General features: G+C 42.3%; 1 long non-coding RNA gene across 1 annotated transcript; it reads left to right on the top strand.

The window, feature by feature from the left end:
• The first annotated feature begins 443 nt into the window (after positions 1-443).
• LOC141278477 (uncharacterized) lies at positions 444-27,318 on the top strand. The gene is made up of 3 exons (XR_012331235.1): positions 444-637; positions 1,427-1,619; positions 27,205-27,318. It is a non-coding gene; the product is annotated as an uncharacterized lncRNA (long non-coding RNA).
• The last annotated feature ends 263 nt before the right edge of the window (positions 27,319-27,581 follow it).

The raw sequence follows: 27,581 nt of genomic DNA on the forward strand, positions 1-27,581 counted from the left end.
TCCACAGCACATTGCGGATGAGGCATCACCCCACCTTCAGACTCCTCCCCAGGGCTTTCTTTACACGTTTGCATTGAGGATGGATTCCTTAGGACCACGTACCTATAAAAGATTCACACAATAGGTATACATGCTACAGTTTTTCAAAAGATATTTCAATTTGGGGAAAACAACGTAGGATTCAAGAAATTTGAATTCTAGTTCCACCTTTGGTGTTCACCTCAGACAAATGCTTTCTCCCGTCCCAATCTCAGTTCCCAAGTCTATAAAATGGAGTTTTGGATGGTGCCTCTGTAGTTCCTAGCTCTAACAATTATTCTTAGACTCAAAAATCTCAGTCTTCCCAGGATTATTGCCTTGGTGGGTGCCGAAGTGCAGAGGCGCCAGGTGAGCTCTTTTTATTTTTGCCTTTCCCAGCTGCCTTTGGGTGGGCACTAACAGCCCAGAAGCTGTTTCACAGCCTGCAAGTAATTACGTGTTAGTGATTCTCAAACTGGACCGTGTATCAGAACCACCTGGAGGGCTTGTAAAAGCAGTGCTGGCTCCACCCCCAGAGTCTGATTCCACGGGGCCGCGGTGGAGCCCAAGAATTTGCGTTTCTGATGCTGCTCGTCAGGCCGTCTCACTGTTAAAGAAGGTGAGCACACACGTCCCGAGAGTGTGACAGGTGCTACCCCGGCGGGGCGGGGCGGGAGGCCCGGTGGGAAGGGCAAGTGGTTAGGAGGCCCTTTTGGAGCTGGGCCCAGCCTGGAAGGAGGGCTGGGCCTGTGACCACGCTCCGTGCCCTCCATGGGGGAGGGGTGGGAGGTGCAGGATGATGCCGAAGCAGGGAGCCCAGGGGTCCCAGCAAGGGAGGGTGGGAGCAGCGTCCTGACTTCAGTTTCCTGCCCAGCACGTGGCTCTCGGCTCCCCTGGTCCTATGCCCCCGTGCTCCCCACCGCGCATTTCTGAGTGCGGCTTTCAGGAAGGGGAAAGCCCTCGAAGACTAGCATGAGAAGGACGTGTAGTCAGAGTAACCCCCTTCCACCTTCCTAGCTTCTGACATCCCCAGAAACCTCCAGCTCCACGTCATATTCTCTACTGTGGCCAGCCTTTGGGACGTTGGGGGATGAAGAGAAGGGCCTGGCGACATGCTGGGCAGGGCATTCTCAGCCAAAATCCCCATCCGGGCAGATTCCCGGCAGACTCAGCCTGTGGCATCCAATATCCCCTTCCCCTTCTTCCTTCCTAGCACACCTCAATTTGCTTCAGAATGGCAACGTGCTCAGCTAAAAATATTCATTTCACTCTGTATGGCCGGGCAACCAGTCCTGGCTGCTGAGATAAGTGGAAGTTACAGGGTATGGATTTCAGGAAGGCGTTTAACAGGAACCACCTGGGCTAGCGTAGCCCTGCGCCCCTGCGCGCTCTCTCTTCTCATACCCAGAAAGCAGACATGAGAGCTCGAAAATGGAGCAGCTGTCTTGCTGTGCGAGGCAACAGGCACTCGGAAGAGGACACGGCGAGCGGAGCAGAGCAAAGCAAAGAGAGGGAAACGCTGGGGTCGAGCGAGGAACAGCACCCAGGCCAGGACTGTTCTAATTTGATTTTCCAATCCGTTGTTTCAGCTGAATGTATGGGTAAGGGATATAGCACTAACAGTGGGAAGGGCACGAGATGGGTTTTGGGGACCTGTCCTGGCTTTGTAAAAGGCTGTGTGTCTCAGGGAAAGTCATGGCCCCTCTCTGGGCCCCTGTTTCTTCATCTGTGGGGATGAATTGTTCTCCAGGGTATCTCTGTGCCCTTTCGTGGCTCAAAATCAAGAACCAGAGCTGGTCCCACCTGAGAGTTCCAGGGCTGGGCTTAAGGGGGGATTTCAGTGATAAGGCAGGAGGTGACCTTATGAATAGGTGACACAGTGAGGATTGTGTCTCATCAGTGCTCAGCTGAAGCACAGAATTAGAGGTGTCAGCAGTAATTCAGTCCGTTGTCATAAGTCTCTGAGTCCCCAGAGTGGTTCACATTTGTCCCTGAAACGAGCCCCGGGGTAGCTGTGCAGACCTGTGCCCTGCCCCACAGTCCGTGTAGTCAGGCGGATGGCCAGCTGGAGCTCTAGCTGCTCCTGGGAAGGACAGAGCCTGGTGCCAAGGCAGGAGAGAAGCCTGAGACAATTCTGATTGGTGTTAGCCAGGTCACGAGTTGTCCTCTGTGATGTATGGATTGGCTTAGGCCCGCGTCATATGTTAGAGCCCCAGTTCTGGGGGTGCAGAGCCATCCCCCTAGAAGTACAAGGCCTAAGATTGGGGAAGGAAGGAGGAAGTCAGAGTACTGTGATTAAAGCCTGAGAAATGGACAGAGGCTGCGAGGAGCCGTATCATCTTCCACCCTGGCTCAGCCACGGCCCTGTCCTGAAACGGATTCCTAGCAGCACCGGCCAATTCTGAGAGCTCCCTGAGTACGCGAGGGTGGGGCCCTACTGTCTCAGCAAGAGCAAGAATACATCAGAAGCACTTTTAAAAATTTTTAATTTAATTTTTATTAGAGTTGATTTACAATGTGGTGTTAGTTTTAGGTGTACAGCAAAGTGATTCAGATATGCATATACATATGTCCACTCTTTCAGATTGTTTTCCCATATAGGTTATTACAGACTACTGAGTAGTGTTCCCTGTGCTGTACAGTAGGTCCTTGTTGATTATTTTATATATAGTCATGTGTGTGTCTAATCCCAAACTCCTGATTTATCCCTCCCTCCACGTTTCCCCTTCTTAACCATAAGTTTGTTTTCAAAGTCTGATTCTGTTTTGTAAATAAGTTCACATGTATTATTTTTTTAGATTCCACATATAAGTAATATCCTATGATGTTTGTCTTTGTCTGACTTACTTCACTTAGTATGATAATCTCTAGGTCCATCCATGTTGCTGCAAATGGCATTATTTCATTCTTTTCTATGGCTGAGTAAAATTCCATTGTATATATGCACCATATCTTCTTTATCCATTCGTCTGTCGATGGACATTTAGGTTGCTTCCATGTCTTGGCTACTGTAAATAGTGCTGCAGTGAACACTGGGGTGCATGTATCTTTTCAAATTATGGTTTTCTCCAGATATATGCCCAGTAGTAGGATTGCTGGATCGTATGGTAGTTCTGTTTTTAGATTTTTAAGGAACCTCTATACCGTTCTCAATAATAGCTGTACCAATTTACATTCCCACCAACAGCATAGGAGTGTTCCCTTTTCTCCACATCCTCTCCAGCATTTATTGGTTTTGGGTTTTTTTAATTAATTTATTTATTTGGCTGTGCCCGGTCTTAGTTGCGGCATGTGGGACCTTTGTTGCCGATTGCAGGATCTTCGTTGAAGCATGTGGACTCTGAGTTGCAGCATGCATGTGAGATTTAGTTCCCTGACCAGGGATTGAACCCAGACCCCTTGCATTGGGAGCACAGAGTCTTAACCACTGTGCCACTATGGAAGTCCCTCCAATATTTATTGTTTGTAGACTTTTTAATGATGGCCATCTGACCAGTGTGATACCTCATTGTAGTTTTGATTTGCATTCTCTAATAATTAGCTATGTTGAGCATCTTTTCATGTGCTTCTTTTTTTTTTTGCTATTGAGCTACATGAGCTGTTTGTATATTTTTTTTGGAAATTAATCCCTTGTTGGTTGCATCATTTGCAAATATTTTCTCCCATGCTGTGAGTAGTCTTTTCATTTTGTTTATGGTTTCCTTTGCTGTGCAAAAGCTTTTAAGTTTAATTAGGTACCATTTGTTTATTTTTGTTTTTATTTTCGTTACTCTAGGAGGTGGCTCGAAAAAGATATTGCTGCAATTTATGTCAGAGAGTGTTCTGCCTGTGTTTTTCTCTAAGAGTTTTAGCATATCCGGTCTTACATTTAGGTCTTTAATCCATTTTGAGTTTATTTTTGTGTATGGTGTTAGAGAATGTTCTAGTTTCATTCTTTTACATGTAGCTATTCAGTTTTCCCAGCATCACTTATTGAAGAGACTGTCTTTTCTCCACGGTATATTCTTGCCTCCTTTGTCGTAAATTAATTGACCATAGGTGTGTGGGTTTATTTCTGGACTTTCTATCCTGTTCTATTGATCTATATTTCTGTTTTTGTGCCAGTACCATACCCTCATACCGCCAAAAAAAAAAAAAAAAAAGTGGCAAGAGTGGACAGCCTTGTCTTGTTCCTGATCTTAGAGGAAATGGTTTCAACGTTTCACTGTTGAGTTTGATATTAGTTGTGGGTTTGTCATATATGGCCTTTATTATGTTGAGGTAGGTTCCCCTAGGCCTACTTTCTGGGGAGTTTTTATCATAAATTGGTGTTGAATTTTGTCAAAAGCTTTTTCTGCATCTATTGAGATGATCATATGGTTTTTATTTATTCTTTTATTCTTTATTTATTTTTATTTATTCTTTCTTTTTTTTTTTTTTTTTTTTTTTTTTGCGGTACGCGGGCCTCTCACTGTTGTGGCCTCTCCCGTTGCGGAGCACAGGCTCCGGACGCGCAGGCCCAGCGGCCATGGCTCACCGGCCCAGCCGCTCCGCGGCATGTGGGATCTTCCCGGACCGGGGCACGAACCCGCATCCCCTGCATCGGCAGGCGGACTCTCAACCACTGCGCCACCAGCGAAGCCCTATTCTTTCTTTTATTCTTTCTTATTTTTTTATTCTTTTTATTCTTCAATTTGTTAATATTCTTCAAATTGTTAATGTGTATCACACTGATTGATTTGCAGATATTGAAAAATCCTTGCATCCCTGAGATAAATCCCACTTGATCATGGTGTATGATCCTTTTAATGTGCTGTTGGATTTGGTTTGCTAGTATTTTGTTGAGGATTTTTGCGTCTATGTTTATCAGTGATATTGTCCTGTAATTTTCTTTTTTGTGGTATCTTTGTCTGGTTTTGGTATCAGGGTGATGGTGCCCTCATGCAATGAGTTTGGGAGTGGTCCTCCCTCTGCAGTTTTTGGAACAGTTTGAGAAGGATAGATGTTAGCTCTTCTCTAAAGGTTTGATAGAATTCACCTGTGAAGCCATCTGGTCCTGGACTTTTGTTTGTTGGAAGTTTTTAAATCACAGTTTCAATTTCAGTACTTGTGATTGGTCTGTTTATATTTTCTATTTCTTCCTGTTTCAGTCTTGGAAAATTGTGCCTTTCTGAGAATTTGTCCCTTTCTTCTAGGTTGTCCATTTTATTGGCTTAGAGCTGCTTGTAGTAGTCATTTATGATCCTTTATATTTCTGTGGTGTTGTGACTTCTCCTTTTTATTTCTAATTTCATTGGTTTGAGCCCTCTCCCTTTTCTTTTCTTGATGAGTCTGGCTAAAGGTTTATCAATTTTGTTTATCTTCTCAAAGAACCAGAGTTTAGTTTTATTGATCTTTTCTATTGTTTTCTTCATCTCTATTTCATTTATTTCTGCTCTGATCTTTATGATTTCTTTCCTGCTACTAAATTTGGGCTTTGTTCTTCTTTGTCCAGTTGCTTTAGGTGTAAGGTTAAGTTGTTGGAGATTTTTCTTGTTTCCTGAGGTTAGATTGTATTGCTGTGGACTTCCCTCTTAGAACTGCTTTTGCAACATCCCTCTTAGAACTGATTTTGCAACATCCCATAGATTTTGGATGGTCATGTTTTTGTTTTCATTTGTCTCTAGGTATTTTTTATTTCCTGTTTGATTTCTTCAGTGATGCATTGATTGTTTAATAACATATTGGTAGTTTTGTTTTGTTTTGGCCACAGTGTGCGGCATGCGGGATCTTAATTCCCCAACCAGGGATTGAACCTGTACCCCCTGCAGTGGAAGTATGGAGTCTTAACCACTGAACCACCAGGGAAGTCCCAGTAACATGTTGTTTAGCCTCCACGTGTTTGTGTTTTTTACAGTTTTTTTCTTGTAGTTGGTTTCTAATCTCATAACGTTAGTGGTAGGAGAAGATGCTTGATATGATTTCAGTTTTCTTAAATTTACCGAGGCTTGCTTTGTGGCCCAGCATGTGATCTATCCTGGAGAATGTTCCTTGTGCACTTGAGAAGAATGTGTATTATGCTGCTTTTGGATGGAATGTTCTATAAATATCAATTAAGTCCATCATGTCTAAGATGTCATTTAAGTCCTGTATTTACTTATTGATTTTCTGTCTGGAATCTGTCCATTGAAGTAAGTGGGGTGTTAAAGTCCCCCATTATTATTGTGTTACTGTCGATTTCTCCTTTTATGACTGTTAGCCTTATTTGCCTTATATATTGAGGTGCTCCTATGTTGGGTGCATATATATTTACAATTGTTATATCTTCTTCTTGGATTAATCCCTTGATCATTAGGTAGCGTCCTTCTTTGTCTCTTGTAACAGTCTTTATTTTAAAGTCTATGTTGTCTAATATGAGTATTGCTACTCCAGGTTTCTTTTGATTTCCATTTGCATGGAATAACTTTTTCTGCCCCCTCACTCTCAGTCTGTATGTGTCCCTAGATCTTAAGTGTGTCAGCATATCTATGGGTCTTGTTTTTGTATCCATTTAGCCAGTCTATGTCTTTCAGTTAGAGCATTTAATTCATTTACATTTAAGGTAATTATAAGTATGTATGTTCTTATTGCCATTTTGTTAATTGTCTTGTATTTGTTTTTGTAGGTCTTTTTTCTTCCCTTCTTCTTTTGGTCTCTTCTCTTGTGATTTGATGATTATCCTTTCGTTTTAAACATTTTTTTAATATTTATTTGGCCACGTCGAGTCTTTGTTGCAACACACGGGATCTTCGTTGTGGCATGCAGGATCTTTAGTTGCCCCACTTGGGATCTTTTAGTTGCAGCATGCAAACTCTTAGTTGCGGCATGTGGGATCTAGTTCCCTGACCTGGGATCAAACCTGGCCCCCCTGCATTAGGAGCATGGAGTCTTAGCCACTGGACCACCAGGGAAGTCCCAATTTGATGACTGTCTTTGGTGTTGTGTTTGGATTACTTTTTCTCTTTTGTCTGTGTATTGTAGATTTTTGGTTTGCGGTTACCATGAGGTTTTGATATAGCAGTCTATATATGTACAAGGTTGTTTTAAGTTGCTGGTCTCTTAATTTCAAATGCATTTCCAATATCCTGCATTTGTACTCTCCTCACAATTGCTGGCTTTGATGTCATAATTTTCTGTGGATGATTGCCTATCTTTCCTGTATTTTGCCTTTACCAGTGAGCTTTCCCATTTGTAATTTTCTTGTTTCTAGTTGTGGGCTTTTCCATCTAGGGAAATTCCTTTAGCATTTGTTGCAAAGCTGGTCTGGTGGTGCTGAATTCTCTTAGCTTTTGCTTGCCTGTAAAGCTTTTGATTTCTCCATTGAATCTGAACAAGAGCCTTGCTGGGTAGAGTATTTTCCCAAAAGCACTTTTAAAGGCCGTCTCCTGGGTGGAAGCACTAACTGGCAACCATGACAGCCAAGTTCATGATCAGGCTGGTGGGAGTCAGCTCACGTATGCTCACCTCCATGGCAACAACCTGAGGGCCTCATAAATAGGATCCCAACGCCAAGACTCTGGGACTCTCCTGTCCTCTCCCCCACTCCCTTCTCACCCCCTTTAGAAGGCCCCCTCCAGACCCCAAGCCTAGCCCTTGATGGAATCATTGTACCCCAGTAAACCAACCTGTGACTTTGGGACACACTGCAGTGCTGCAGAGGAAACCTTGCCTTTGAAAATGGTAAAAGAGGTTCACCCCCTGGGCAAAAAGCGATGTGTGAGTGTTGGGGGAGTGAAATCATAATGATCAAAGTTACTCTCACTTTGTTTCTTTTTAAAATAGGCCTTGCCTGGCTGAGGTATAGCCTACAGGCTGGTAATGAAGTGACCACCCCCAAAACCCTCCAATCCCCCACCTTTCTCCCCTCAAATGCATGAGGATTGTCAGTCACCCTACCTGTCTGTGGGCTCTCCCCTACCAGCTGTGAGCCTTCCTTTCCTCAGTTCTGCGTAACCAGCCCTACCACAGACCTGCCTTGCTGGATAAAAGCACAGATCGATAAATGAATTAGTGGGTCACCAAGCCCAGGCTCCCACCTTGGCCCACTGGCAGCCTTTGGCCCAAGTTTCTTTAGGTCCCACCTGGCCCATTGGCCTCTTAGAGGGCAAAGCCAAGCACCTTGCTGAGTTGCAGGCCACCCTCAAGCCCCAGCAAACTCGACAGGACTGATTCATGTGGACTGGTTGTGTCTTTGGATTTGGACTTGGAAATTTCACAGGTCGGGGGCAAGGGCTCATCCCTGCCCTTCACTCACAGCTGCCCAAGGAAAAAGCTATATTCCTAAGTGTGCCTCTGCTGAGCTGCTGGGAGAGCACCTGGAATGGAGGCCACTCTCCCCTCAGGGAGGAGCCCCTGGAAAACAAGAATCTGTGACTGGAATGAGGCAGCCGAGTAACCGCCGTTGCTGTGGGAATTTTTCTCTAAGATCAGAATGTGCCTGGACACAGCAGGTGGACAAATGGCCAAGGTAGAGGTGTGATAATGTTCATCCAAGAGTCTCTGTGACAGCAAAATCCTGGAAACTACCTAAATGCCCAGCATTTTAAGTTGGATAAATGAAAGATGCTGCATATTTTCACTTGCAGTGGAATACAATGGATGGTCTGCAGCCAACAAATGAAGGACAGAGCTATATTTACCCATGTGGAAAGATTTCCATGACATATTGTTGAGTAAAAAGAGTCGGTTATGAAACCGTATATGATCCCATTATCATAAAGTATCACACACACACATGCACACACACACGGAGCTGTCTGGAAATCTGTTCACCAAACTGTTAACAGTAAGTATCTCCAGTTGGTGGAATTTAAGGGCAATTTTTACTTTGTTCTTTAAATTCTAGATTTTGAATGTTAAAGCATTCTAAATAACTAATCATTTTCACTTGGGAATGAATAAATAAACAAGCAAACAAAAAATAACACCTTCCGCTGTCCCAATCACAGTCCTAATGTCTCACGTCCTCTCATCTCTTGCCAAGCACTTCTGAATCGGCCCCAACGAGGAGCAGAGCTGCTGGAGGACCAGGCTTGGAGCTACTCCATGCTAGATGTGGATATGGCTCTACCACGAGCTGTGGGACCTTCAAGAAGCCAGTGAACCCTTCAGAGCCTCCATTTCTTCCCTGAGTGTCTGCCTTATGGGATGGTGGAAGGCGATAAGAGTGGGTCAAGTGCCCATATGGTCTTCTGGAGGGGATGGAGTGAGGTCCTGCCTGCCCAGGCCAGTCCAGGAGCTCAAACTCAAGGCCTCATGGACCGGACGCCCATGCCTGCAAGTCTGAACTCTCCCGCTTCTGCAACTGTGTGATCCTGAGCCCACACCATCCTGCCAGACTGTGGGCAGACATGGGAGGAAGAAAGAGAAATCTATGAGGCCAGAATCATCCTGAGGGAAGCAGACAAAAATCCAAGCTCAGTGGGGTCAGCTACAAGTGCCTCAGAATTAGAACCCACCAGCCTTGGGGAGGTCTGGGGGCCTGAGCCCAGGATCAGACAGGCTGCTTCAGGCAAGGTGGGGACAGAAAATCACCTCCAGTCCCCTCCACCCCCTCGCTCATTCACACTCGTGGCTCCAGGGCACTCCAATCCCAGCCCCCAGCCCCCCACCCTCTTCCTTTACTAGTTCACAGCTTATGGAGGATGCTAGAGCTGGAAGGGCCCTCAGTAAATCAGCTTGTCCAATCAGTGCGACCCAAGCCCTCATCTTTCAGGAAAACAAGGGCAGGACTTTCTACTGATGGGAACATAGCTTCTGGTTGAAACTCAGAGTCTAGTCCCCAGGTCTGGGGTAACAGAACACAATGCACAGTGACCAGCACACACCAGTGCATTCCCTTCCACTAGTATCCCAACCCAGTTCACCACCTGGGAAAGCTTTAACAATCATGCCACAACTATGTTCCGGAGGTCCTCATTGGCCAGTGGACCATAGGTGATCCAGCAACAAAATCCCATTTTGATGTCTATTCCTAGCAGCGCTCCTGGCACCACTATTCACTGTCGTAGGTTGGTTCCCCAGAAAACGTGCTCTGAGACAGATGTGTGCAGGTTTACTGAGGAGAGCATTCAGGAACAATACCTACGAGGGAGTCAGGATTCATGGAATGGGCAGAGAGGAGTTGAAATGCAGTGCTGTAGTAAGGCAGAACCTGGTTGATCCTACAAGGAGCTCTGATGTCCTTCAGGTTATCCCACCTTACAGCAGGAGGGTCTGGCCTTCATACTCCTAACTCAACCCTCCAGCGATGCAGGTTTGAGCGGGAAGGTACACATGACCTTAAGCAGGGTGGCTCTCTTCAGCTGAGGGCAAGTCCCAGAGGGAAACCCAGCAGCAGGGGAATGAGAGCCTCAGTCCTGAAGGGGCTCTGGGCAGCAGACCACAGCCTCCACTACAGTGGGGGGGAAGAAACTTGCCTGAGATCACACAGCCAGTAAATGATGCAGTTGAATTCAAATCCAGATGGCGAAAGCCACATCTTTTTTTATTTTATTTTATTGAAGTGTAGTTGATTTACAATGTTGCATTAATTTCTGCTGTACAGCAAAGTGACTTAGTTTTATATATATATATATATATATTCTTTTCCATTATGGTTTATCACAGGATATTGGATATAGTTCCCTGTGCTATACAGTAGGACCTTGTTGTTTATCCATCCTATACATACTAGTTTTTATCTGCTAATCCGAAGCTCCCAATCCTCCTCTCCCCCTTGGCAACCACAAGTCTGTTCTCTATGTCTGTGAGTCTGTTTCTGTTTTGTAGATATGCTGATTTGTGTTGTATTTTAGATTCCACATATAAGTGATAGCATATGGTATTTGTCTTTCTCTTTCTGACTTACTTCACTTAGTATGATAATCTCTAGGTCCAACCATGTTGCTGCAAATGGCATTATTTCAGTCTTTTTGATGGCTGAGTAATATTCCATTGTATTTATACACCACATCTTCTTTATCCATTCATCTGTTGGTGGATATTTAGGTTGTTTCCATGTCTTGGCTATTGTGAATAGTGCTGCTATGAACATAGGGGTGCATGTATCTTTTCAAATTATAGTTTTGTCTGGGTATATGCCCAGGAGTAGGATTGCTGGATCATATGGAAACTCTACTTTTAGTTTTTTAAATATCCTCCATACTGTTCTCCATAATGGCTGCACCAATTTACATTCCCACCAACAGTGTAGGAGTGTTCCCTTTTCTCCACATTCTCTCCAGCATTTATTGTTTGTAGACTTTTTAATGATGGCCATTCTGATTGGTGTGAGGTGGTACCACACTGTAGTCTTGATTTGCATTTCTCTGATAATCAGTGATTATGAGCATCTTTTCATATGCCTATTGACCATCTGTATGTCGTCTTTGGAGAAATGTCTGCCCATTTTTCTATTGGGTTGTTTGTTTTTTTCTTGCTGAGTTGTATGAGCTGTTTGTATATTTTAGAGATTAATCCTTGTTGGCTGCATCATTTGCAAATATTTTCTCCCAGTCCATAGGTTCTCTTTTCATTTAGTTTATGGTTTCCTTTGCTGTACAGAAGCTTATAAGTTTGATTAGGTGCCATTTGTTTATTTTTGCTTTTATTTCTATTGCCTTGGAAGACTGACCTAAGAAAAATATTGGTATGACTTATGTCAGAGAATGTTTTGCCTACGTTCTCTTCTAAAAGTTTTATGGTGTCGTGTCTTTAAACTTAAGTTTAAATTTAAGTCTTTAAACCACTTTGAGCTTATTTTTGTGTGTTCTAACTTCACTGATTTACATGTGGCTGTCCAACTTTCCCAACACTACTTGCTGAAGAGACTGTCTTTTCCCCATTGTATATTCTTGCCTCCTTTGTTGAAGAGTAATTATCCATAGGTGTGTGGGTTTATTTCTGGGCTCTGTATTGTGTTCCATTGATCCATATGTCTGCTTTTGTACCAGTACCAAGCTGTTTTGATTAGTGTAGCTTTTTAGTATAATCTGAAGTCTGGGAGGGTTGTGCCTCCTGCTTTGTTCTTTTTCCTCAGGGTTGCTTTGGCAGTTCTGGGTCTTTTATGATTCCTTATAAATTTTAGGATTATTTGTTCTAGTTCTGTGAAAATTGTCATGTGTAATTTGATAGGGATCACATTAAATCTGTAGATTGCTTTGGGTAGTATGGCCATTTTTACAATATTAATTCTTCCAACCCAAGAGCACGCAAAGCCCACATCTTAATCTCAATACTCACATGAATGTCTAATCCTTAAAGGGTGTGCTTACTGTGCTGGGCATTGTACCAGACACTATCTGTAAATTATATGGCTTACCTCTCAAAGCAACCCTCAAAAGCAGGTATATAGTATTACAGCCACATTTTACAGTTGAAGAGCCTGAGGCTTGGTGATAATAAGTAACTTCCCCAAGGTCACTCAATTATTAGCTAGGATTTGAGCCCAGAGCCACTACATAATAAGGCCATACTTTACTGACAAATTGGACCCTTGTTCAGTAGCTTGTGGATTACGTGCATTTTTTGAATGTTTTTTGGAGTAAGAGGACAGCATGGTGAACTTGACCTCTGTGAGTTGCCCACTGGTCTGCAGACTGACAGGTGGCTGAGGAGGCTGAGCCCACCCAGGGTCTGCGCTGACCTGCAGGCTCCCTGCTCTAAGTCTGGCTGGAGGAGTCCACACCTCCCTCCTGCTCACAGCTCAAGTCTGCGCAGGGCCGCTGGTACCGGTGCCAACCAGGTGACGCAAGGTTTGGCCCCACAATTGCTGCAGAGCCCTGGTCCTCGGACTCCAGGAAGCTCAATTTACAGAGCTGTAAATGGGGGTCATCCCCATTATCATCCTTGCCTTGCTCCAGAGGTCCCTTTGAGAGGGCTGCTGGCAAGAAACAATTATAATACAAACCACGTTGCAGACCACGAGTGCTAGTTGTGTTCTGCAGCATCATCAGCCCCAATAGAAGTTGATCTTTGACAGCCAGCAACCCCACATTCCTTGGAAATAGTGTGTTTCCTCCTTGGGGGTGGGGTGGAGCTGACGGGCTGTCCTGGGAACCCAGATCCGTGTGCCCCGAAGCCTGGCAGCTATACAGGGAAGGCTGACAGGGAGGAACAGACCAGAGGTCCTCTTGCCATGCTCTCCCCAGGCTCTTCTCTCCCCTCCTCAATTAACAATTTGTGTTTGGGAAAGGTCCTCCTCCCCCTGCCCCAGTTCTTCAAGGGCAGAGACTGATCCCGCCCTCTGTCCACTGCATTCCCAGGGCCAAGCTCCATATGGAACATAGCTAGGACCTAATAAGGTGTTTGCTGAAAGAGAGAGAGAGAGAGAGATTAAAGGAAAGAAGGAAGGAAGGAAGGAAAGGAAGGAAGGAAGGAAGGAAGGAAAGAGAAAGAAAGAGAGAGAGAAAGAGAAAGAAAGGAGGGAGGAAGGAAGAGAAAGGGAGAGAGAGAAAGAGAGAAAAAGGAAGAGAGAAAGGGAGAGAGAAAGAGAGAAGGAAGGAAAGAAAGAAAGGAAGAGGAAGGAAGGAAAGAAGGAAGAGGGGAAGGAAGGAAAGAAGGAAGAGGGGAAGGAATGAAAGGGAGAGAGAGAGAGAAAGGGAGAAAGAAAGGGAGAGAGAGAGAAAGAAAGGAAGGAAGAGAGAGAATGGGAGAGAGAAAGAAAGAATGGGAGAGAGAGAGAAGATGGTAGTTTCGCATTCTGGAAGTGGACTGCTCCAGTGGGAGTTCCCAGAGCGCTGAGCGGCCTCGTTCTCCCCGGCAACTCCCGGACTATGGAGCTGCTAAAGAAAGGGTTACTGTTTACATCAGGGCTGGCCAGTGTCTCTTCCTGGTCCTGAGGCTGACCTCTTTCCCAGGATGTGTATATAGTTTGCTGGGTGGCTTAAACAACAGAAATGTATTGTCTCAGTTTTGGAGGCTAGAAGTCCAAGATCAAGATGTCAGTAGGTTGGTTCCTTGGCTTGTAGATCACCCCAATCTCTGCCTGTATCTTCACATGCCATTCTCCCTGTGTGCCTGTGTCTCTATATCCAAATCTCCCCTTTTCATAAGGATATCAGTCATAATGGATTCAGGCCCATCTTAATGACCTCATCTTAACTAATTCCATCTACAGCAACCCTATGTTCAAATAAGATCACATTCTGAGGTACTGGGGGTTAGGACTTCAACATGGGAATTTGAGAGGACACCGTTCAACCCATGACAGTTTGCTCATATTCTGTTGGTCAGGGTCGGGCAGAGAATGCCTCACAGTGTCTCTGTCCTACCCCTACCAATGCTGAGCTATCGAGATGAATGATGTCTGGGTGGGATCCCCCAGCCCCAAGATGTGCTCTGACCCTCCACTTACCTTCCCTCAGCAAAGAGGCAAAGGAGCAGGTTCAGACAGGTCTGACGTGCAGATAGACAGAGCCTGGCTCAGAGTTCTCTCCACAGCTTTGACACATCTGGGAGAGAGAAGCAGCTGGCTCTCCCAGTGCCAGTTGCTCTGGAGTGTGCTCATGCCCCAGCCCCAGTTCCCCCACCCTCCTTCCTTTCTCTCCTCCACTTTCTTTTTTCCCTCTCAGCTCCAGCTGCCCTAGGGTATCAAAACTGGCTTCACCCATCATGGGCTGGAAAGGAAGCAAATGGGCAGTGTGGCATTTTCCAAGGATGTTGCATTTTGTACCATCAATTACCAACGTTCATCGTTACCTCATCTCTCCCTCCTGCCACTGCCATTTTACAGGACAGGCAAGTGAGGCTATGAGAATCACGGGACTTCCTGGGATTTGAACCCAGGCACAGCCAGCAGAGCACAGTGGTGGCAAGTCAGCGTCGGCACACCTGCCACAGCGAGGGCAGGACTGCCTGCCTGCAGCCTCCAGGACACCCCAGCCAAAGTCCAGGTGCAATTGCCCTTATCTCCTGTGCTCAGATCTACCCGATCATCTCAGGGCCCTGGTCAGGGGGGCCCCTGACCCAAGCCAGGAAGCCTGGGTAAGCGTTTGTGGGAGTGTGGGCTCCTCACTGATAACAGAAGTGCAGGCCCCGCCCAGGTTAGAGATGGGTTGGGGACTAAGCTTATCTCTGAAAGGACAGAATTTTGCATCAAAGTTTGTTAGCCATTGGCTGCTCAGCTGAGCGTCAGGGCATAAAGTCCCTCCTTTTGAGGGGCTACCAAGAGCTGAGAGCAGTTTCTGCCTGCAGGTCTGTGCCATCAGCCCTCCTGGACCAGAGACCTACAGCAAAGAATGGGTATGACTAGGGAGGAGGGACATGCAGGCTGACAAGGGCCACCTGCCCCAGCTACTAAGCTCGAGGGTGGTTTGATTAACTTATTTCTTTCAGTAAGAGGCACCAGCCTGCGTCAGTGTATGTGCATGTACCCACATGTACATGATGGATGTGTGTACACACGCGTAAGCATGTACACCCATTTCTAGACCTTTCCTCCTGCAAAAAGGACAGGGTTGCTGGCTCCTGCTCAAGAGAGGATGACAGGAAATGCCCTCCCCCAGAGGTGTCTTAGGACTCCAAGTTTTTAAAGCCCTTACTCTTCTTCCCATTTCCATTTCCATCAGAGGCTAAAGAACTTTTTAAAAGTCAGGCTTCCTTCCTCTCCCAACCTTAGGTTTCCTCTGAGACCTACAAGTGGTGAGGTGGAGGTTGCTTTAATAGAAATGCATCTGCTTTGCAGAATCTCATCTTAGGCAGCTTTATATATTTTTTATTGTGGTAAAATATACGTGACAAAAAAACTTAGCATTTATATATATATATATATATTTTTTTTTTTTTTTTTTTTTTTGCGGTACGCAGGCCTCTCACTGTTGTGGCCTCTCCCGTTGCGGAGCACAGGCTCCGGATGCGCAGGCTCAGCGGCCATGGCTCACGGGCCCAGCCGCTCCGTGGCATGTGTGATCTTCCCGGACCGGGGCACGAACCCATGTCCCCTGCATCGGCAGGCGGACTCTCAACCACTGCGCCACCAGGGAAGCCCCTTAATAATTTTTAAGTGTACAGTTCTGTGGCAATAAGTACATGTACACTGCTCTGTAACCATCACCACCATGCATCTCCAGAACTTTTTCCTCTTCCCCAGCTGAAACTCTGTATACATTAAATGCTAACCTCCCATTCCTCCCCAGCCCCTGGCAACAGCCATCCTACTTTCTGTCCCTATGAGTTTGACTACTCTAGGGACCTCATACAAGAGGAATCATTTATCCTTTTGTGCCTGGCTTATTTCATATTTCCCATAGCATGATATCTTCAACCATGTCATGTGTGTCAGAATTTCATTCCTTCTTAAGGCTAAATAATATTCCATTGTATGTCTCTGTCACATTTTGTTTATATATTCATCTGTCGATGGACACTGTTGCTTCCTCCTTTTTAATGCTGCTATGTACATGAGTGTACAAGTAACTTTTCAAGTTCCTGCTTTCGACTGTTTTGTGTATATACCCAGAAATGGAATTGCTGGATCATATGGTAACTTGGTCTTTAATTTTTTAAGGAACTGCCATGCTGTTTTCCACAGAGGCTGCACCATTTTACATTCCCACCAACAATGAACAAAGGTTCCAATTTCTCCATATCCTCTTCAGCACTTGTTATTTTATTTTTCTTTTTTGTACTATCCATCCTAACTGGGTGTGCAGAGGTTTCCCATTGTGGTTTTGGTTTGCATTTCCCTAATGATTAGTGATGTCGAGCATCTTTTCTGTGCTTATTGGCCATTAGTATATCTTCTTTGGAGAAATGTCTATTCAAGTCCTTAGACAACGTAAGATTTTTTTAAAACTCCTATTCTTAATGCTCTGAAGGTTGTTATTGGGACCATTTCTATCTGAGATTTCTTGCAGCCCATCCTGGGGCTAGATCTGCTGCCACCCAGACATTCCTGTGGGAACAGGAGGTGAGGGAGCCATGAAGAGAAGTCTCGGCCAGCTTGGAACCTGGCCTGGAGGACTTTGCTCTCAGGAGTTCAGACCTTGAGAAATCCAGAAGCTTGAGTTGAGCTGGAGTCAGTTTCCGGATGGCTCAGCTCAGAATGCATGCCTCCCCCAAGAGATGCCAGTTTTGAGGGGGTTTTACCTGGGCTGGGAGGGCAGCTGACCCAGTGCCTGGTGCTGGGAATGGGCAGTGCCCACCTCCAAAGCTGCCTTTGGGCTCCCAGTCACTTGAGATTTTCTGGGGAGAATTTGCTATCCACAGGCCCCATGACCACTAGGGTCACTTAGCACATGCTGAGACCTTTCTGCTGATAGGAAAGATTACAATCAGGTTTGTATCCAGAAGGTGGTGAGTTTATCATCTGCCTCAGTTCAGAGTTTATCATTATTACCAACCCACAAGGCCCATCTCCTGTTGTATTTATTTATTATCCCCTTTTATCCCTGGGCCCAGTTCTTGCCCCCATTCCTCCTTGACGCTACCAGGGGCATCCATTCCACTGTGTTTGATGTGCTTCCTTGCATTTGTGTAAAGCATGTGTGTTTTCATGGGTATGTGTCTTGAACTAATATACGTGGTCCTGTGCTAATAAATCTCATTCTCCTTCTCACTTTATCTTTCACTTAATGTGATGTTTTACAAACCAGTCCAGATCCCATGATGTATTTCTAATTCACAGAGGATTTCATCCTGGCTGTCACCTTTGGGAGATGGTCAACCAGGTGCCGCCATCTCCTGATACACCTTCACTCTTAAGATTTTTAACTGAGTCAAACAAATCATCTGTATCTTTGCTTTTTTTGTTTTTTTTTTTTGTTTGTTTTTTTCCCTAAACTATCTCTTCCTGAGGAAATGGCTTCATTAAAATCTTCAACCACAATTGGTGAGCTGTTTTTTCCTGCAGTTCTGTCAGTGGCTGCTTTATGTATTTTAAGACTATTGTTTGACGCACATGTTTGTGGCCACTTTACCATATGTTATATCACTCTTTGATGATATGATGCTTTTTAGTCTTGAATTATATTTTGTTAGTTATTAATGTTGCTCCTCTGGCATTCTTTGGTGCATATTCACCTGATACACCTTTTTCTCTGTTTCTTTTCAATCTTTCTCTATCATTTTGTTTTAAGTGTATTCCTTACAGTCAAGGTATCAACACTAAGAGCTTCTGTCTAGATATATACAGCCTTTATATAATTATAATTAGTGATACTTTATTTATAATTATTATTAATACTATTATATTAGGACTTATTTCTACCTTATTTTATATATTCTATTTACTATACATCTTATTGTTACTTTTTACTTTCCTGCCTTCAATTAAATAGTCCAATTTTCTTCTGGCTTGAAAGTGTTTTTTTTATAACCATGTAAAATACACACCTGTGAATGATTGAATAAACAAATTGGAGGAGAGGGACAAATCTCCCTTACAGAAGAATTTCAAATGATAAATGGAGAAGGAATGAGTGAAATAGAAAATCAACATTAGAATACTGCACAGTGATTCCTGCAGGTAAGACCCGCAAGTAAATGCAAAAATCAGGGAGCAAAACCCTCAGAGGAAGCAGGATATTTGCATAGACTCAAAGTATTTCCTCCAAAATATTGTTAATTGCTACACTAGTTTTAACAGTTTTCTTTGATACTCTTCCCTCAGGGAAAAGGAGTTTAACTCCTCTCCCCTTGAGATGGGCTGGACTTAGTGACTGGCTTCTCATGAATAGAATCTGGAAAGGGAAAAATAGTAACTTTACAGTGGAGAAGTCTGACAGACACCACCTTGACCACATGAACAAGACTAATGTTACCAGTAATAAATCACGTTGTTATCAATCCTGTATGATTTGATGAGGAGAGCACTTCATCTCTCTGGGATTCTCCCCCCAAGATCCATAACCCCAGACTAATCATGAGACGATATCAGACAAACCCAAATTGAGAGATATTCTATGAAATTACTGACCAGCATTCTTCAAAAGTTAAGGTCATGAAAAACAAGGAAAGACAGATACAATTGTAGCTTATCCCTTATCTAGGGAGTAATGATGACAGAAGTGCATCACAGTAACCTAATGGATCCTGGAACAGAAAAGGCATTAGTGGAATGTTAATTTCTTAGTTTTGGTGATATGCCATGGTTATATAAAATGTTAACATGAAGGGAAGCCATGCTACATGATCTTTACAATTCTTCTGCAATCTAAAATTATTCTTAAATAGAAGTTTAAAAAATACAGCTATATATGAAAAGCTTAAAGAAATAATAAAGCAATCACAGAGATGAGAAATAATAAAGCAACAAGAGAATACCAGGAATGAACAGATTAATATTTTTGAAATGAAAAATACAATTCTTAAAATATGTTAGGCACAGATAAAGAGAAGTGGGAGTTAATAAACTCCAAAGGTGCAACACTGAGAGATAAGTAGAGAGAAAACATAAAGGAAGCACTAATTAAGAGATAGGAAGGTTAGACTAAAAAGCTCTATTATAAGCAAATGTATATAATCAGATCCTCAAAAATGGAGAATAGAGAGAATGAAGGAAAGAAAATATTTAAAGGGATAATGGCTGTGAAATTTTTAGAACTAGTGAAAAACATATTAGAGGTTTAGGAACAAAAATGCATACTTAGCAGGATAAATAAAAATAAATCCATACCTAGACACAGCTCAGTAAAACTGAAGACACAAAAGACAAAGGTAAGATCTTAAAGACAGCTAGAGAGAAAGGAGAGGTGGCCCACGAAGAACCCACAATTAGAAAGACAGTGGACTCCTCAGCAGCAACACAGAAGTCAGAAGATAGTGAATATAATCTTGCAAATGTTGATAGAAAATAACTATCAACCTAGAGTTATGAACCCATAAAACTATCTTCCAAGATTGAGGGTGATAAAAATTGAGAGTTTACCATCAAGAAACCTGCACTATAGGGGAAAAAATGACTTCACAAGAGCAGTCTAAGATTTAAGATGAAAGAGGGTGTGCTGAGTAAGTAAATGGAAATAATATTATATAAACCAAACAACCATTGTCTTTAAAAATAATAATGGTAATTTTTATAGATTTTATCAACCTCAGAGGTTGTGCCAGTTTACATAGCCACCAGCAACATAAGAAAATACCCATTTCTCCAACTCTCTGATAACCTATTACCAGACTTTATGATTTTTACTAAACAAATAGGTAAAAATGTTATCTCAGTGAGTTTTAATTTACATTTCTTTTACCATGAATCTGTTGACATGGTATAGTTATTCTTTCCTAATTTTTTGCCTTTGCCTGTGATTATAGTGTCTTTTGCCACAGAGAATTTGTTTAATTTATGTAGTACCATTTTCTCTCTTTTTTTTTTTTAAAGAATTACTGTTTTTGGGGGTTTTTTTTTTTTGGCTGCATTGGGTCTTCGTCACTGTGTGCAGGCTTTCTCTAATTGCGGCGAGCGGGGGCTACAGTTCATCGCGGTGCAGAGGCTTCTCATTGCGGTGGCTTCTCTTGTTGCGAAGCACGGGCTCTAGGCGTGTGGGCTTCAGTAGTTTGGTACGTGATCTCAGTAGTTGTGGCACACGGGCTTAGTTGCTCCGCAGCATGTGGGATCTTCCTGGACCAGGGCTCAAACCCGTGTCCCCTGCATTGGCAGGTGGATTCTTATCCACTGTACCACCAGAGAAGCCCTCTCCTTTTCTTTTAAGTCTCCTGGGTATTGTGCCATACTTCGAAGTGCTTTCTCATCTGCAAAATTATTTTTTAACTCTTCCATTGCTTCTTCATTTTGTGGTTTCAGTTTTTTAATGTTTACATATTTGGTCCATCTCAGAATTATCTTGCTGTGAAGTATATGGTATTGATAAAACACTTATTTTTTTTTCAGATGACTACCCTGTTTGCCTAGCAGTTTTATATTGAATAGTTTTCCTCTGCTGATTTGGAATTGTGACTTTATCATACCCTAAATTCCCTTGTATTTCAGTCTTTTCCTGTACTTTCTATTCTGTTCCATTGATCCATCTCGCCCTGTGCCTGTACTACACTAGTTTAATTATAATAGGCATGATAAGATAAGACATTTTAATTGCTGATAAGTCTGGTTCCCTCTCATTTGTCCTGGATATTCCTACTTGTTTCGTTAAAAATATATATCCTGCTGGTATTTTTTTTAATTGAGGTAACATTGATTTATAATATTTAACCTGTTGGTATTTTTACTGGACTCTTGTTAAATTTATACAACCTAGAGTAATGGACTTTCTAAAAATGTGGAATTTTTTTCTGTTTGTTCAAATCATTTTTAGTATCCCTTAGTAGAATTTTTAAGTTTTATTAATAAATATATTCCATAAATCTCATTAAATTTATTCCTAATTTTTTCATTTTGTGTTGTTTTGTAATTGTAAATAGATTTTCTTTTATTAAATTTTTTTATTGAAGTATAGTTGATTTACAATGTGTTAATTTCTGCTGTACAGCAAAGTGATTCAGTTATACATACATACACACACATATATATATTCTTTTTTATATTCTTTTCCATTGTGGTTTATCACAGGATATTGAATATAGTTCCCTGTGCTATACAGTAGGACCTTGCTGTTTATCCATTCTATATACAATAGTTTGCATTTGCTAACCCCAAACTCCCAACCCATTCCCCCCCCCAACCCCTCACCCTTGGCAACCACAAGTCTGTTTTTTTTTTTTTTAATGTATTTATTTTATTTATTTTTGGCTGCACTGGGTCTTCGTTGCTGCATGCAGGCTTTCTCTAGTTGCAGCAAGCGGGGCTACTCTTCGTTGCAGTGTGCAGGCCTCTCATTGCAGTGGCTTCTCTTTTTGCAGAGCATGGGTTCTAGGTGCGCAGGCTTTAGTAGTTGTGGCTCACGGGCTCTAGAGCACAGGCTCAGTAGCTGTGGTGCATGGGCTTAGTTGCTCTGTGGCATGTGGGATCTTCCCGGACCAAGGATCGAACCCATGTCCCCTGCATTGGCAGGCAGATTCTTAACCACTGTGCCACGAGGAAGCCCCACAAGTCTCTTCTTTATGTCTGTAAGTCTAGATATGTTCATTTGTGTCATGTTTTAGATTCTATATATAAGTAATAGCACATTGTATTTGTTTTTCTCTTTCTGACTTACTTCACTTAGTATAATTTCTAGGTTCATCCATGTTGCTGCAAATGGCATTACTTCATTCTTTTTATGGCTGAGTATTATTCCATTGTATATATGTACCACATCTTCTTTATCCATTCTTCTGTCGATGGACATTCAGGTTGCCTCCATGTCCTGGCTATTGTGAATAGTGCTGCTGTGAACACAGGGGTGCATGTGTCTTTTCAAATTATAGACTTGTTCAAATATTTTTCCAGGAGTGGGATTGCTTGATCATATGGCAACTCTATTTTTAGTGTTTTGAGGAACCTCCTTACTGTTCTCCATAGTGGCTGTATCAATTTACATTCCCACCAACAGTGTAGGAGGGTTCCCTTTTCTCCACAACCTCTCCAGCATTTATTATTTGTAGACCTTTTAATGATGGCCATTCTGACCGGTGTGAGGTGGTACCTCATTGTAGTTTTGATTCGCATTTCCCTAATAATTAGCAATGTTGAACATCTTTTCACGTACCTGTTGGCCATCCATATGTCTTCTTTGGAGAAATGTCTATTTAGGTCTTCTGCCCATTTTTCGATTGAGTTTTTTTGTTGTTGTTGTTGAGTTGTATGAGCTGTTTGTATATTTTGGAAATTAAGCCCTTGTCAGTCACATCATTTGCAAATATTTTCTCCCATTCTGAGGGTTGTCTTTTCGTTTTGTTTATGGTTTCCTTTGCTGTATGGAAGCTTGTAGGTTTGATTAGGTCCCATTTGTTTATCTTTGTTTTATTTCTATTGCCTTGGGAGACTGACCTAAGAAAACATTGGTATGATTTATGCAGAGAATGTTTCACCTATATTCCCTTCTAGGAGTTTTATGGTGTCAGGTCTTATATTTAAGTCTTTAAGCCATTTTGAGTTTATTTTTGTGTCTGGTGTTCTAACTTCATTGATTTACATGTGGCTGTCCAACTTTGCCAACACCGCTCACTGAAGAGACTGTCTTTTCCCCAGTGTATGTTCTTGTCTCCTATGTTGAAGAGTAATTATTCATAGGTGTGTGGGTTTATTTCTGGGCTCTCTATTCTGTTCCATTGATCCATATTTCTGGTTTTGTGCCAATACCATGCTGTTTTGATTACTGTAGGTTTGTAGTATTGTCTGAAGTCTGGGAGGGTTATGCCTCCTGCTTTGTTCTTTTTTCTTAGGATTGCTTTGGCAATTCTGGGTCTTTTTTGGTTCCATATAAATTTTAGGAGTATTTGTTTTAGTTCTATGAAAAATGCCATGAGTAATCTGATAGGGATCACATTAAATCTGTAGATTGCTTTGTGTAGTATGGCCATTTTGACAATATTGATTCCTCCAATCCAAGAGTATGGGTTATCTTTCTATTTCGTTGAATCACCTTCACTTTCCTTTATTAATGTTTTATAGTTCTCAGTATGTAAGTCTTCTCATCCTTGGTGAGATTTATTCCTAAGTATTTTATTTGTTTGCTGCCATGTTAAAAGGGATTGTTTGTTTTCAGTTCTTTTCTGATATTTCATTGTTAGTGTAAAGAAATGCAACCAACTTCTGTATGTTAATCTTGTGTCCTGCTACTTTGCTGAATTTGTTTATCAGTTCTAGTAGTTTTTGTGTGGAGTGTTTACAGTTTTCTATATATAGTATCATGTCATCTGCATATAATGACAATTTTAACTCTTCCCTTCCAATTTGGATACATTTTATCTCTTTTTCATGTCTAATTGCTGTGGCTAGGACTTCCAATTCTATGTTGAATAGAAGTGGTGAGAATGGTCATCCTTGTCTTGTTCCAGATTTTAGTAGGAAGGCTTTCAACTTTTCACCATTGAGCATTATATTGGCTGTGGGTTTGTCATAGATAGCTTTTATTATGTTGAAATATGTTCCTTCTATGCCCACTTTGGTAATAGTTTTTATCATAAATGGATGTTGAATTTTATCAAATGCTTTTTCTACATCTATTGAGATGATCATTTGATTCTTGTCTTGTCTTTTGTTGATGTGGTGTATCGTATTGATTGATTTGCATATGTTGAACCATCCTTGCAACCCTGGGCTGGATCCAAGTTGGTCGTGGTGTATGATCTTTTTAAGTGTTGGTTGATGGTTTGCTAATGTTTTGTTGAGAATTTTTGCATTTATATTCATCAAAGATATTGACTTGTAATTTTCTTTTTTGCCGTGTCTTTGTCTGGTTTTGGTATCAGGGTGATGGTGGCTTCATAGAATGTCTTTGGGAGTGTTCCCTCCTCTTCAATCTTTTGGAAGAGTTTGAGAAGGATCAGTTTAAGTTCTTCTTCTTATGTTTGGTAGAATTCACCTGTGAAGCCATCTGGTCCTGGACTTTTGTTTGTAGGGAGTTTTTTTTATTACAGATTCTTAAATAGATTATTTTCTTCCATTGGTTTTTCTAACTAGCTGTTGTTTGTAAATGTGAAATCTATAGTTTCTGAATATTAATTTTAAACCAGACATCTTACTGCATTATTTTGCTATTTGTAATATTTTCTTTTTAATAAATTTTTTTTAAAAAAAGCAGTTTTAGGTTCACAGCAAAATTGAATGGAAAATATAAAGAGTCCCCATATACTCCCTGCCCCTGCCCTTCCCCTGCCACATACACAAGCTCCCTCACCATCAATATCCTACATCAGAGTGGTACATTTATTACAAATGATGAACCAACATTGACATATTACCAACCAAAATCCATAGTTTACATTAGAGTTCACTCTCTGTGTTGCACATTCTATGGGTTTTAACAAGTGCATAATGACATGTATCTATCATTATAGTATCATACAGAATAGTTGCTCTGGCCTAAAAATTCTGTACTCCATCTATTCATTCTTCCCCTGTCGTGAACCTCTGGCAACCACTGATGTTTATACTACTTCTATAGTTTTGCCTTTTCCAGAATATTATGCAGTTGAGATCAGTATACAGTTGGCTACAGTATGTAGCCTGTTTAGATTGGCTTCTTTCACTTAGCAGTTTGCACTTAAGCTTCCTCCATGTCTTTTCATGGTTTGATGGCTCACTTCTTTTTAGCACTGAATAATATTCCATTGCCTGCCTCTACCACAGTTTATTTATCCATTCATCTACTGAAGGACATCTTGGTTGCTACAGAGTTTTGGCAATCACGAATCAAGCTGCTATAAACATGTGTGTGCAGTTTTTCACGTGGACATAGGTTTTCAACTCACTTATGTAAATACCAAGGAGCACAATGCTGGATTGTATGATAATAATATGTTTAGTTTTGTAAGGAACCACCAAACTGTCTTCCAGAGTAGCTGTACCCTTTTGCATTCCCATGAGCAATGAATGAGAGTTCCTGTTGTGCCACATCCTCACCAGCATTTGGTGTTTAATACATTTTGAGTCAAATCTTTTGGGTTTTCCAGGTATAAAATTATGCTATCTGGAAATAGTAATTTTTCCTCTTCCTTTCTGAGTTCTATACTTCTATGTTCTACTCTTGTCAAATCACATTGGCTACTACATACAGAACAATGGATGCAGCTGTAAAATGACAGCTGTAAAAGTGGACAAATCTCTCTCGTTCCTGACTTTGAGTTGGGAGAGCTTCTCTCTACTAAGCACAGTGCTGCCTTTAATATTGAGATAAATATATTTTATCATGTTAAGGAAGTATACACCTACTCCTATTTTATTAAGAGTGTTTACCAAGATTCAGTTGTTGAATTTTTCAGCCTTTATAGAGGTAATCATATGATTCTCCTTTGATCTATTAATATGGTAAATTATATTGATGGATTTCCTAATATTAAATGATTCTCATATTTCTGGAAGATAGCTATTTTTTTAATTACTTGAATTCTTCACACACAAAGAAACTTTCTTATTTGAACCCTTGTCTCTGAAAAAAAAATTAAATGTGCAAAATACAAAGAAGCTACTCATCAAGTGCTCCTGTTCCTTTAAGAGATCCAAGTTGATTTATACATGAAAAACCCGGTTCCCTATGGCTAGAGAGGCACAGAAAATGGCCCAAAGTAAAACCCTCCCCGCCAATACAAATATGAAGCTTTGCTTAGCTTTAGGTCAGACAAGGGGGGCTCTTTGCCTGAGGACCATCCCTGGGCCCAGGGTGCTGTGAGGCTCGGAGCCCCATCTAGCCTTCAGGTGAGTCACTCCCACCTCTTAGGGTCACCAGTCAATTCTGTTAATGATTTGAGATCTGTTTCTCAACTTCTTTCACTATGCTGGGGGCCGAAGGCCAGCACTCCTCATGAGGGAGTGAGGGAACGGGAAGCAAGGAACAAAGGTCAGCGTCATCTGGGCATGGTGTGTCCTTTGAGTTTCTCAGGAAATGGCTTTCTGGGCTCAGCAAGGAAATTTGAACTCATGGAAAATGAGAGACCTTCACTTCTACAGAGCAAATCCCTGTGATCACCAGCCTACTGCTTCTCTGTATCTCTGGCTCTGTCCTTAACTCTGATGCTGTCCTTCTAGCTCTCTTCCCAGCTTGGATGGGCCCTTGTCCCTGAGTCTCTGGCGGCGAGTCAAGCAGCCTAGACCGTCCACGTCATAGATACAGCCCAGGCTTCCTAAAGGCTTCAACTGGCGAGTTCCTGTTTTGCTGAGACAGAGCCAAAAGGAAACAGCCCAAGTCAGGCAGCACAGGCGGAACCATATGAAACTGTCAACAATCAGCTAGTTTTGACCTTCAAAAAACAGCTCTGTTACATTGTTCAAACACAAATGCTGCCTTTGAGACCAAAATAGTCACAGAACCAAATCTGTGGTGCCACCCAGTGGTCAGAGCAAGCAAATGGCGCTTGTTTCATTAATCATGATGGTGATGATAACAGAATAACATTTCTGTTATCTGAAATAACAGGTGGGAGTTCCCACTACGTGCTGGGGGTTAGAGCTTTACACAAGTGATTATTTAATGCTATTGTGGTTTAGGGTAATAATTACTTATTTTTATATACTACAAACAGCTCTTCTGAGGTAGGCAGTAGATATTACTATCCCCGTTTTATAGGTGAGAAAAATGAGGCTCAGGGGATTTAAGCAAGTGATGCAGGATCACACAGCTGAGGGAGGCAGACCTAGGTCACACTCTTCACATTCTGTGGTTTCCCTTCCCGTTTTAGGGAGAAGATGAGGCTTCCACGCTGGAAATTGAAACTCGCAGAGGTCCCAGGCCAAGCTGATCCCGGTGCACACACCTGATGTCTGAGCACTTCGTGTCATACAGGAGCAGAAGATGTTAGTAGAACCATTAAGGTAGGCCATTAAATCAATAGTTTTTAAAAATGATATTAAAAAGTTTATTAAAATTTTAGAAACTGTATAATTTTTTTTAAATTGGGACTTCCCTGGTGGTGCAGTGGTTAAGAATCCACCTGCCAATGCAGGGGACATGGGTTCGAGCCCTGCTCTGGGAAGATCCCACATGCCACGGAGCAACTAAGCCCGTAAGCCACAACTACTGAGCCTGTGCTCTAGAGCCCGCAAGCCACAACTACTA

Source organism: Tursiops truncatus, chromosome 4 (assembly GCF_011762595.2).
Source record: "Tursiops truncatus isolate mTurTru1 chromosome 4, mTurTru1.mat.Y, whole genome shotgun sequence".
Taxonomy (NCBI): domain Eukaryota; kingdom Metazoa; phylum Chordata; class Mammalia; order Artiodactyla; family Delphinidae; genus Tursiops; species Tursiops truncatus.